We start from the raw sequence: 14,030 nt of genomic DNA, 5'->3' as shown, positions 1-14,030 counted from the left end.
AGTCCCCCAAGATAAGTAATCTAGTATGGGAGTTAGAAAGATCATAAATTAAGTCTACCAGATCTGGTATCTTAGATAGTGCCGAACCCGGTGGTCTGTAGCAGAGCAGATCAGAGTGCAAAAAACCTTTGTGCCCTTTGAGCAAGAAGCCCGTAAGTTCGAACCCTTGGATCGCTTTGACCTCAAATAGGGAAAAGGTCAAGGAGTCTTTAAAAATGAGACCGATTCCTCCACCTCTATTTCCCAGCCTCGGGCAATGCAAGATTTTGTAGCCTGGAGGACAGGCCAGTCCAAGTTCTACATCGCTATCCGCTCGGGTCCACGTCTCAGTTAGAAAGAGCACGTCCAACCTGTAGGAATCTATAAGGAGTGTGATTTCAGCATGGTGTTTACAAAGAGAGCGGACATTCAGCAGGCCACAGGACAACGCCTCCGGCTTAGCGGAGTTGATGTTCAGCGCCTGGCTGGCTTCGGGATTTTGACGTAACTGAATTAACTTAGTCCTAGAGTAGGTGATAGGAGTGTGAGAGTAAAGGACAGCGTGACTGGCACTGGGCACGACCGGTGCACGAACGGGCGCAAACGGGCTTACCTCTGGCGCACCTCCGGCGCGTCTACGGCGCGCCCGCTGCGCGGCACCGCTGCGCGCTTGGGAGTGGCACATCTTATATAGCCGTTAAGCGCGGGAGTCCTGCGAGGCAGATCTCTGGCCCCACACCCAAGATGGCGCCCGTTATTCAGCACCTCCTGGCTACCCACACCCAAGATGGCGCCCAAAATACCACAATGCGGTTTCCAAGAAGTCCTAGGTCACGCAAAGTGCGAGTTGCGGTACAATTATAGTGCATGTGAGAGCTACACTAGCTATGACCCCAGAAGATGTCCCCAATGCGCAAATAGGCGACTGCGTCCTAAGTCGAGCAGCACGGTGCAAGTGCGCGTGAAGTGAGTTTTAAAATGATAAAACAACAAAAATCAGCAGCAGCTTACGCAAGCGTGCAGTAGCAGGTAAAGTCTACCTGGACTAGGGAGTTCCTGCTTAAATCCCTCCTCAGAGTGCGGGAGTCCTGCGAGGCAGATCTCTGGCCCCACACCCAAGATGGCGTCCGTTATTCGGCACCTCCTGGCTACCCACACCCAAGATGGCACCCAAAATACCGCGATGCGGTTTCCAAGAAGTCCTAGGTCCCGCAGGTGAGAGCTACACTAGCTATGACCCCAGAAGATGTCCCCAATGCGCAAATAAGCGGCAGCGTCCTAAGTCTAGTGGTACAATACCACTCGTATTAGACATGTTTAAGATACGACTTAACATTTCTGAGAAATGTATAGGGCAATTTGTAGTTAAGAGGGCATGTATCTCTGCAGAAGTCCTTGCGACTTGCAGATCATAGGTTACTTTGGCAGAGGTCAGTGGCACAGTTTTTTGAAAAAGAATGGCTTTCATTCTGCTTAAAGTATCAATTTGTATGCTCAGACGTAAGTCCCTTGCTCACTTTGCCACTGGATTCAAGCAAGCCGGGCTGAAGACGGTCCTCGGAAGCTTGTTTCCGGTCCAGGGAAGGCATGGCTTGGCAGTTCGGGCTGAACTGTTCCCATGAGGCACAGGGTCAGACTGATTTGCATATGGCCATGTCTGAAATGGGGTGGCAGAGTGAGCTAAAGAACGGTGATGGATTAATCCCAGATCTGTTGACTGGGTGTGAGTGTTTGATTGGTTTAGATGCTCCGTCCATCACCACCCCCTTTTGTAACTTAACCCCAACACGTACTTCAACCTTAACCATAATACTATATCATTAACCAGTAACAATACCAGAACCATACATCCAGCCCAGATCCTAACCGTACACCAGTTCTCACTCTTAAACCCTAACTGTACTCCTAAGTCTGATCTAACACTATAGCCTATTCTAACTCAAACGTAATGCCTCACCCTAACCACATCTCTTACCTTCCAAACCTCACCTTCAACCCTTAAACTAAACCCTTCCCTAATCCTAACTGTAACATTTTTCCTTTCATAGTCCAAATCCAAGTGCAACTCTTAATAATACATTATTTTTAAATTAGCTTCAATATGCAAAACATGACAATTTGGGGGGTTCTAAAAATAGAAACGGGGAGACTAAGTAAGAGCATTTTAAGGAACCGGCGGCGCAGGGAAACATGAAAACCCTCTGTTTAGACTTACGATTACGCCCGATGCATTTCTCGAAAGAAATCCGGAAGTTTGCAGTTGAACGCCGACTTGTACGTATATCACGCTCCGTTCTGGCCACGTGATCGAGTATTTTCTTAAAGGTACATCGCCTATTGAGCTTGATGCAACTTATTGCGAGTCAAAGAAAAGTACGTGCACAATCACTCTTTAACGCCGATCCGCATGCATGCATCAGACATTTAATCGTCGTTTTTGTTAAAAAAGACTCACAGTGTGTGCGCAACCTCTTTGAATTATCACTCGTCATCGGCACGGTCACAGATAAGGTCATTATTCGAACCAAGACCCCGGCAACATGCACATGGGTCTTCAGGCTATTGCATCTCGTAATAAAAGCCTGCCTTCAGCATCGCAAATGGTATGAACCAAGAATTAGATACATATGGAATCAAATGCGCTGGCTGAAAAGTGTTACTTGGGCTAAAAAAAAGCCAACCATGGGGTCACCTAATTCAAAGAACTTCACCATGTGCTCTATCTCTAGTTGCAGCCTGGGCTGGCTGTGCCGTCCATCCCATCCCATCCCATGGTTCTTTGGTTGAGCCATGTCACAAAATCATTTGATGTCTCTTGGGTCCCCGACCAGATGAAAAATACATCATCGATGTATCTGATGTACTTAGTAATGAATTCAGTGAACGGATAGTAGTTGTAAATACATTTGGTCTCATAGAGCCCCATAAACAATACTGCTAATTCCGGTGCAAAGGGGCAGCCCATGGCCACCCCCTTCGTTTGGAAAAAGAAGTCAGTGTCGAACTGAAAATAGTTTTTTTCAGCGTAAACTTGGCCAATCTCACTAAAAAACGTGTAGGTACTCTAGTAGGTTGTTCTCTTTGATCCAAGAAAATTGTTAAAGTCTCCAAAGCTTGGTCCTGAGGGATCTGGATATACAATGAGACTACGTCCATTGTAACCATTAACTGGCTGGTTTCGTCGAATTGTATTGATGTTAGGTATGGGCGAAATTTGTGAATTCGCGTTCCGCGAATACGGGCGAAATCAAATTTGCAATCCGCAAAATCCGCGAATTCGTGCAAATTTGCGGATTTTTGGTTTTTTGCGTGTTCATGGGGTTTTTTGCGTTTTCGCAGGACTTTTTGCGTGTTCGCGGGCCGCTTGCATGGCGAAGTTATCCATGCAGTCGTTTATGGGCACAGCACCCTCTGGTTCACCACTGCCACCCTCTGGTTCACCCCTGCCACCCTCTGGTTCAGCACTGTCACCCTCTGGTTCACCACTGCCACCCTCTGGTTCACCACTGCCACCTCTGGTTCATCACAGCACCCTCTGGTTCATCACAGCACCCTCTGGTTCACCACTGCCACCCTCTAGTTCATCACAGCACCCTCTGGTTCATCACAGCACCCTCTGTTTCACCACTGCCACCCTCTGGTTCACCACTGCCACCCCCTGGTACATCAATGCCACCCTCTGGTTCACCACTGCCACCCCCTGGTACATCAATGCCACCCTCTGGTTCATCACAGCACCCTCTGGTTAATCACAGCACCCTCTGGTTCACCACTGCCACCCTCTGGTTCATCACTGTCACCCTCTGGTTCATCACTGTCACCCTCTGGTTCACCACTGCCACCCTCTGGTTCAGCACTGCCACCCTCTGGTTCACCACTACCACCCTCTGGTTCACCCCTGCCACTCTCTGGTTCACCCCTTCTACCCTCAGGTTCACCATTGCCACCCTCTGGTTCAGTAGGCAGGCAGCTTACAAATGTCAAAGGTATACTGTCTTGAGGAGCAGCTCTGAAGATTTCAGAAATCTCGTTCAGGCCAGTAAGGGCAGTATTGTACTTCATTATTAGTAGTGCCTCCCGCTGTCCCAGCTTCAGCTCCATGTCACCCCCTCGAGGGTCCTTGTCAATTTTTGAGATGATGGTCCAACGTAAATCTTCCTCCTTATGTTTTTCTGATATCCAATGTTGAACCAATGTTGCATTGGGTACTTCTCTTCTTATCTGGGATTTGTGCTGCGTAATCCGCTGGCGTGCCTCCTGTGTAGTTTTTCCAATATATAGTTTTGGGCACGGGCACATGATCCCGTATACCACATTCCTTGTCTGGCAATTGGTGAATTTGTCATGTTTCCAATGAATTCCATCAAAACTGAACACTGCACCCTCCTCCATTTATGCACAACAGGCACAATTTACACACTTATGATGTCCTGTTATCGGGGGTAACCCCAACATTCCTCTTAGTGTGGATTTAGTTTCACGAGGTAGGGCAGCCCGTACCACATGGTTAGCCACACATTTCTCTTTTCTAAATGCGAACAGCGGTGGTTCTTGAAGGTCACAATGTAGATTTTTTACCAGGTGCCAGTTCTGCATTACCATTTTTCGCAGTTGGTGTGAGCTGGGGCCAAATGTGGTCACACACACAATCCTCTTAGTATCAGGTCGTTCCTTCTTTTGTAACAAAGTCTCACGGGGAACACACCAGGCTCTCCTTAATGAGTGTTTCAATAGTTTTTTTGGATAGCCTCTTTCACGCAGCCGCTCCATCAGCCCATTAGCATGCTTGAAATATTCATCTTTGTTGGAGCAATTTCGCCGAATTTGTAAAAATTGACAAAATGGCAAATTTTGCTTGAGGCTTCTAGGGTGGTGGCTTGTGTAGTGGAGGGCTTTGTTTCTATCAGTTGGTTTCCGAAACAATGTTGTTCCTAATGTGCCTTCCGTTGCATACACTTCCACGTCAAGAAAAGTGATACTTTTATTAGATGCAGTGTGGCTAAATTTGATGTCCTCAGTTCTTTGGTTGAGCCATGTCACAAAATCATTTGATGTCTCTTGGGTCCCAGACCAGATGAAAAATACATCAACGATGTATCAGATGTACTTAGTAATGAATTCAGTGAACAGATTGTTGTTGTAAATAAATTTGGTCTCATAGAGCCCCATAAACAATACTGCTAATTCCGGTGCAAAGGGGCAGTCCATGGCCACCCCCTTCGTTTGGAAAAAGAAGTCAGTGTCGAACTGAAAATAGTTTTTTTCAGCGCAAACTTGGCCAATCTCACTAAAAAACGTGTAGGTACTCTAGTAGGTTGTTCTCTTTGATCCAAGAAAATTGTTAACGTCTCCAAAGCTTGGTCCTGAGGGATCTGGATATACAATGAGACTACGTCCATTGTAACCATTAACTGCCTGGTTTCGTCGAATTGTATTGATGTTAGGTATGGGCGAAATTTGCGAATTCGCGTTCTGCGAATTCGCGCGAAATCGAATTCGCAATCCGCGAATTCATGCGAATTTGCGGATTTTTGTTTTTTGCGTGTTTGTGGGATTTTTTGCGTTTTCGCTGGACTTTTTGCGTGTTCGCGGGCCGCTTGCATGGCGAAGTTACCCATGCAGTCGTTTATGGGCACAGCACCCTCTGGTTCACCACTGCCACCCTCTGGTTCATCACTGCCACCCTCTGGTTCACCACTGCCACCCTCTGGTTCACCCCTGCCCCCCTCTGGTTCACCCCTGCCACCCTCTGGTTCACCACTGCCACCCTCTGGTTCAGCACTGCCACTCTCTGGTTCACCCCTCCCACCCTCTGGGTCATCACTGTCACCCTCTGGTTCACCACTGCCACCCTCTGGTTCACGACTGCTACCCTCTGGTTCATCACAGCACCTCTGGTTCACCTTTGCCACCCTCTGGTTAACCACTGTCACCCTCTGGTTCGGCACTGCCACCCTCTGGTTCACTACTGCCACCCTCTGGTTCACCACTGCCACCCTCTGGTTCACCCCTGCCACTCTCTGGTTCACCCCTGCCACCCTCAGGTTCACCACTGCCACCCTCTGGTTCAGCACTGCCACTCTCTGGTTCACCCCTGCCACCCTCTGGTTCAGCACTGTCACCCTCTGGTTCACCACTGCCACCCTCTGATTCACGACTGCCACCCTCTAGTTCATCACAGCACCTCTGGTTCACCACTGCCACCCTCTGGTTAACCACTGTCACCCTCTGGTTCAGCACTGCCATCCTCTGGTTCACCACTGCCATCCTCTGGTTCACCCCTGCCACCCTCTGGTTCACCACTGCCACCCTCTGGTTCATCACAGCACCCTCTGGTTCACCCCTGCCACCCTCTGGTTCAGCACTGTCACCCTCTGGTTCACGACTGCCACCCTCTGGTTCACCACTGCCACCCACTGGTTAACCACTGTCACCCTCTGGTTCAGCACTGCCACCCTCTGGTTCACCACTGCCACTCTCTGGTTCCCCACTGCCTCCCTCTAGTTCACCTCTGCCACCATCTGGTTCATCACTGCCACCCTCTGGTTCACCCCTGCCACCCTCTGGTTCACCCCTGCCACCCTCTGGTTCACCCCTGCCACCCTCTGGTTCAGCACTGCCACCCTCTGGCTCAGCACTGCCACCCTCTGGTTCACCCCTGCCACCCTCTGGTTCACCCCTGCCACCCTCTGGTTCAGCACTGCACCCTCTGGTTCAGCACTCTCACCCTCTGGTTTACCCCTGCCACCCTCTGGTTCATCACTGTCACCCTCTGGTTCATCACTGTCACCCTCTGGTTCATCACTGCCACCCTCTGGTTCACCACTGCCACCCTCTCCGAGACCTTTTGTGATGCAGCGGCAGCACAAAAGATGCGCCATGGTGCTGGGTATTAACAACGTGACGCATCTCTCTGTGAGATGCGTCACGTTGTAAAGCCCTGCGCCATCTGGAGGCGTTCCGACTCAGCCTCCTAAAAGTGGCTGAGTGAAATCTACAAGATTTCACTCAGTCACTTTTAGGCCAATGCTGCGTCAAAACCCTGCGCCTGCTTGAAGCAGGCGCAAGGCTTGATGCAGCATTGGGGAGATAGGGCCCCCCCAGAGCATTGCTGGAGCTGCGTCGCAAGGGAGAGAGAGAGAAGAGGAGAGAGGGATCGAGAGAGAGAAAGAGAGGGAGAGAGAAAGAGAGAACGAGAGAGAAAGAAAGAGACAGAGAAAGAGCAAGAAAGTAAAAGAGAGAAAGAGAGAGAGAGACATGGAAAGAGAGAGAGAAAGAGAGAAAGAGAGAAAGACACACAGAGAGGGAGAGAGAGAGAGAGGGGGTGAGAGAGAGAAAGAGAAAGAGAGAAAGAGGGAGAGTGAGAGAGAAAGAAAGAGAGAGAAAGAGAGAGCGAGAAAGAGAGGATGTGAGAGAGAGAAAGAAAGAGAGGGGGAAAGAGAGAAAGAGAGAGAGAACAACAGAGAAAGAAAGACATAAGCAGAGAAAGAGGAAGAACTTGAAAGGGAGAGAAAGAGATAAATAGAGCAAGAAAGGAGAGGGAGAGAGAGATAGATAGAGAGAAAGAGAGAGAAAGAGAGGGAGAGAGAGAACGAGAAAAAGAAAGAGAGGCCGGATCTCTGAAGGGCCAGATTCCTGAGTTGCCCCTACAGAACAGACAGCTTTTTATTTTTAGCAAAATGTATATGAAAATTGTGCATTAAAGGTCTCTTTTAGTTTAACCCCTCCTGACAACTCAAAATGGGTGTATTTGCCATCCTCTCCCTTCTTCCTGTTTTTTATATCTGTAAGTGCTTCCTGATGAGGTTTAATTCCTGGGACAGGTGCCTCGTTGCCTACTTGTAACTATTTTCTGACCCTGCTTCAAGGGTCAGAGAAGGGTCAGAGAATAGTTGCAAGTAGGCAACGAGGCGCCAGGAAGCACTTAGCAGCAGGTGCCCAAGTTGAAGGTAATTTCTTTGTAACCCTTTTGTAAAAGGTTACAAAGAAATTAGGTTCAACTTTTGCACCTGCTGCTGTAACCCTTGCTTGGCTGAAAATTCGTCCCTGCTGATTTGCGGATTTTACCGCTATTTCGCGAGATTCGCGGATCGCGAAATCGCTGAAAATCCGCAAATTCGCCCGCGAAACGGATTTTACGCCCACCCTTAATTGATGTTATTTCATTCAGGAAAGCTGTCGCGTCCTTTAAATGAGCCGGATTTTTTTCAATCAGTGGTTTCAAGAAGAAGTCTATATACTTTGCTACCGGTTCTGTCAGTGATTCGCACCCCGATATTATTGGGTGACCTGGTGGGTCATTTGCGTTCTTATGCATCTTGGGAAGAACGTAAAAGACCGGTATCCTAGGGTTTTTGTTTTGGAGAAAAGCAAATTCCTTTGGTCCTAGGATCCTTATATCATGACCCTCCTGAAGGATAGAAAACAGTTCATTTTGTAGTTCTTTTGTGGGGTTATTATTGATCTTTCTGTAGCAGGTGGGGTCCCCAAGTTGGCGTCTCACTTCTTTTTTGTACTTGTTGATGTCCCAGAGTACTACCGCTCCCCCTTTATCCGCCTGTTTGATTACTAGCGACTTATCATTCTTGAGTGAGCTGATGGCATCTTTCTCATTTCTCGATAAGTTGTAATTTATATACTGTTTCTTCTTCTGGAGAGCTGATATACCTGACAGTATAGTCCTCTCGAAAGTAATTACCTCTTTCGGTGTCTTACATGTCGGTGGACAGAATGATGATTTATTCCGGAGGCCCGTGACTTCCTTTCCTTGTGCCTCCGGTGCGTCTTGAAAAAATGTTTTAAGCCTTATTTTACGGCAGAACTCCGTAGCTTCTAATTTCATTTTCACGAAGTCCGTTGGTCTAACAGGGACAAATGAAAGCCCTTTTTCAAGGACGGCTATTTCCGAGGTGGTAAGAACGCGATCAGACAGATTAAATAATGGTGATGGATTTAGCTCCTGTAGTATTGGCGTCTGGTTCTCATCTCCCATGGCTGGTAGTTGGGACGTGACCGGCCTCTTGCTCGCTGTCGGCCTCTGTCTAAAAAAGGCTGCGGGTTTTGTTGCTGGTTATTCTGATTTCGAATCACTCGAATTGCTCCTTGTATCACTTGTGTCTGTATCTCCACCTGAAGATGAAGAGGTATCCGAGAAAGTCAGAAATTTATTTTTTGAACGTCCTTGATTATCCCTAAAGAACTGTCTCTGATTTTGCTGTGCGTAAAAATCTTGTTGTCGGTACGGGTAGACCGTTTCTAATGAGAAGTTCTTTTTATCCAGTTCAAATTTGTTCTCTTTTTGAGTTACTGAGTAGTCCTTAAACTCTAATATTTCCTTCTCTATTTTTTCAAGGAGTCCTTTCGCGTCCGAGATCAGTTGGTTGTTTTGAATTTCTGTTTCCAGAACTGAAATTTCTTGCAATTGTTTCAGGGAAATCCTGTGTGCTGTTTCAACAGTGAGGACCATAAGGTCCCTACTGCACTTGGTCTCTATCCCACTGAATTTTTTTTATATTCTGGGTCGTCCACAAACATCATGGGAGTGTTTCTAATCTGCAAGCCAGCAGTGATTGTGCCCGCACGTAAATGTTGAAGCAAGAAATGGCCATGTAGGTCTGTTCTGATCTGCTTTTTACGTAGCCTAATCAATCTATCAGATTCATTTTGAGTCTTTGCTGTTAGACTTAAAGTGGCAGAGGCGAAAACCGGTGGCGTGCTAATCAGTTTCTGAATGGGTTCCTCGCTATAAGCGAATGTGTCTCTCTCTGACATATTCCAAAATAAACAGTTAACACTAAACAATGACAATACTTAAACAAAATGCACATCAACACGAGACAACATTTAGTGTAAATCTTACCCTAAATGTGGGAGGTATAGTTCTACCCCCTATTGACCTCGCGAGCCGGCACCCGCACTATAATCGTATGAACAACACAGGGTCTTGACTCTTAACCCAGCAAGGCTAAGCCAAATATAAGTAATAAACAACACAAATGCCAATACTGGACTTGACTTACACATTTTACTGTTAACCCCTATATGAATGAAACATAACGGTCCGTTTTTTTCTAACGTCACTAGTTTGTTTATTTATTTATTTCACTAGTCACTTTTAACTTTTTGTTTCTCAGAAGTACTTTTTTTAGGTGCATATACAAAAATATACAATAAAAAACAATCAATTACAATAACATATATTCACTGTACATATTTACAACACATCCACCCCAAACTTTGACTAGTCCATTCACCCCACACTCACACACACACACATGTATATAACATGAAATCATATAGTATGGCCCTTTGCCAACAAACATTATTCAACGTACAATTTAGGTACCCTACTAGATATCTTAATGTGACTACATTACTGTCATGCCTGCCGATCCCGTACTGACGCGGTTGGCAAAGACATGGTTGGCAAGTGCCGCTAATATTCAATGAGCGCATGCGCAAGAACTAGCGCATGCGTGAGCAGACTATTTAGTCCTTCCTTGTTGTTGCTACGACGCTTTGCGTTTGTTTCGGGATTCGCGCATTGCTTCCGGGTTTGGTGGCGTCCGGACCGCGTCGGGGATTGTAAGCTGCTTCGAGTCGTCTTCACAATTGCACCCTTCGGGTTTCAAGATAAGTGCAAGCGGTTCACGGAGCTGCAGTATCTGGTGATTAAGATTACGTCCAGGGCAGGTTAGCGCTGGAAAGTTTGTTTTTGGATCATTGTTTTACGGTGTTGTTAGCCGTGTTAGTCATACCGACGGGGGTGATTTATGTTGTTGTCAGGAGTGACTCAGATGTTGTTTTAGCGCTCCAGGACATCTTTTTGAACGTTGGCCATAGACACTAAACAGGTACAATTGGTTCCTTAAGAGGCTTCTAGTTGCACGTGCAGATATAGAGAGAAACTAAAACGTCTCTATTGTGTTTTAGGGAATCATTAGTACAGGACCAGCTGACTTCTTGTGGAGAAACAGGGAGACATTCTTCTTTAGACACACAACGTATATGGTACATTTGTATGCATTATTTCTACTATACAGTTACCTTTAGGGTATGCACTTAGACCTAATATTTATTCCTTATTTACAGGAGTGTTCTTCCCACTGCATATTACTACCGACTTTTTCTGTGAAGATAACAGAATCCAGTCACGTCTAGGTAGATGCATTGCTCACAGCGTCCAGGTATCCCATATTGCTGTTTAATGAGATACATATAAAGAGAGCCACTGAAACATCCCTATTAATTAGTCCTCTTAATTACAGGAGAAGATCCTGGAGACCATAGAGTGGGTTGTCCAGTTCTCTATGCATCCTGGATTCCTGATTCTTGTGTCTCCCCCCGCCTTTCCTTGTTTTGTTTCCCTGCTTTCCCTGCATTGGCATCATCTCTGTTCACCAGTGTATATCTATTCCTTGGTGTAGAGTGAACCGGTGTAGGGGAGTTGTGGAAGAGCTTTAACTCCGTGGTGTTTCCGAGGCATCTTACTACAGGATACGACAGAACGCAAAAGCCTTAACGTATTTGCCGCCCAAACACCATGGAAGTGACGCTAACTGATTTAGCCAACATGATGGGAAATCTCCAGTTAGAAACCCAGGCCTTGGCTACTAGGCTGGATAGAATGGACAGGGATGGAGCTGGGGCAGCCTCTGGCTCACAGGCACCAGTTATACAAGTAGTTACTCCCGCTCCCCCTTTACCTCTTGCTCCCCCAGAACGTTTTTCTGGCGATCCTGCAAGATGTGCAGCTTTCATTAGTCAATGTCAATTGCACTTTATGTGTAAACCCACTTGTTTCCCTACAGACCAATCTAAAGTAGCTTTTATGATTTCTTATTTGGGGGGCTCAGCTTCCAATTGGGCAATCTCCTTAATAGAACGAGATGATCCTTTATTGTTAGATTATGACAGATTTAAGGGCGAACTCCGTAAATTATTTGACAAACATACTTTCACCCATGCGGCTGATACAGAGTTGCTTCACTTGAAACAGGGAAACAGAGACTTGTCTGCTTATATAGCAACATTCAATCTAGTAGTAGAGGCAGGCTGGCCACAGGACAAACGTAGTGCTTTATTTTGTAAAGGACTACGTGATGAGTTAAAAGATGCTTTGGCTCACGTGGTAGATCCCCCAGATTCTTGCCCTGAATTGATTGATTTAGTGGTGAAATTAGACCACAGATTAGGGGAACGTTGAAAGGATAAAACGAAATATGAATACAGCAAGACATTCTATAGAGAAAGAAAGACAGAACCTGAATCTAGTGTGGTACAGGCATCAGAAGGAGTAGAACCGATGCAAATAGGGAGCGTGAAGGGTCCAATTAGTGAAGTAGAGAGACAAAGGAGACGAGATCATAGATTATGTCTATACTGTGGTAAGGCAGGCCTCTTTCTCCGTGAATGCCCTATTAAACCAAAACAAGGTAGGAGGTCGGAAAACTAGAAGACCCGAGGCCGAAAGAGACTGAGGCATCGGGTCATTCCGGATCTATAGTCTCCTCAAACAATCATATGCAGAGTCACTTCTTTGTGCCTTCTTTATTGCAGTGGCAACATTCTCAAACACAAATACCCATTATGATTGACTCCGGAGCCTCCGGTAATTTTATGGATCAAGGATGGGCTCAGCAACATAGCATTCCTATAAAACAGAAGGACAGCATAGAAGAAGTGTGTACCATTGACGGTAGCACTCTCAAATCAGGGCCCATAACACAATCTTCTGAACCCATCCTAGTGACATTAGTTGGGGTACATACAGAAAGCATGTTCTTTGATTTGATATTGTCACCACAATTTCCTATAGTTTTGGGCTTACCATGGTTAAGAGCCCATAATCCTGCGATAAACTGGCAAAAGGGTTTGATTGAGTTTGATTCCGAATTATGTAAGGAACATCTTATACATTCTGAGTTACACAATGAAACGGGGGTAGGAGAAGTAGACCACTCCCGAGCTTATGAACCAGATGAGACCACTAAGAGTTGCAACGCTATCTCCATTACAGAATCACCAGTTGAGGAACCCGACACTTCCTTACCAGAGGTTTACCTTCCTTTTTTGTCAATATTCGATGCCAAAGAAGCTACTAGTTTACCCCCGCATCGGGTATATGACTGCAGGATTGATTTGCAAGCAGGAGCGCGTATTCCCACTAGCAGAGTGTACGCCTTAACCGAAAAGGAGAATGTATATTTGAGGGAATATCTCGATAAGATGTTGGAACTAGGTTTCATAAGGGTATCCAGATCTCCTGCATCGTCAGCTCTTTTTTCTATACCTAAGAGAGAAGGGGGTCTGCGGTGTTGTATTGACTATCGTTCCCTCAATTCAGTCACCATTAAGAATCGCTATCCGCTCCCTCTCATTTCCTCGCTGTTGGATCAGGTGAAAACGGCTAAATTCTTTACGAAACTGGATCTACGAGGGGCCTACCACCTCGTAAGAGTAAGGGATGGAGATGAATGGAAAACGGCGTTTTGCACAAAATACGGTCTGTTCGAATATTTAGTCATGCCGTTTGGCTTATGCAACGCCCCCTCTGCTTTCCAATATTTCATTAATGACATTTTGAGAGACATTTTGGATCAATACGTCATAGCCTATATTGATGATTTATTGATATATTCTGGTACATTGCAAGAACATATACACCATGTTCAATCCGTTCTACAAAGATTGAGGGACAATAATCTGTTCTGTAAAATGGATAAATGTTTTTTCCATAGGTCACGAGTAGCTTTTTTAGGCTATATCATTTCTGCTCAGGGGTTGGAAATGGATCCTCATAAGGTGCAAGCCGTAGTGCAATGGACCGCCCCTACTTCGGTTAAGGAAGTGCAACAGTTCATTGGCTTTGCCAATTTCTATAGACGCTTCATTACCCGCTTCTCGGACATAGTGACACCCATTACCAGGCTCCTCATAAAGGGAATCCCCTTCATTTGGACTGTTGAGGCGGATACAGCGTTTAAGGAACTAAAGAAAGCCTTCACTAGCGCTCCTATTTTGAGACATCCTGATCAGTGTAGTCCCTTCAT

Source organism: Lissotriton vulgaris, chromosome 1_1 (assembly GCF_964263255.1).
Source record: "Lissotriton vulgaris chromosome 1_1, aLisVul1.2, whole genome shotgun sequence".
NCBI classification, from domain to species: domain Eukaryota; kingdom Metazoa; phylum Chordata; class Amphibia; order Caudata; family Salamandridae; genus Lissotriton; species Lissotriton vulgaris.
Note: the sequence above shows the minus strand (reverse complement) of the source record.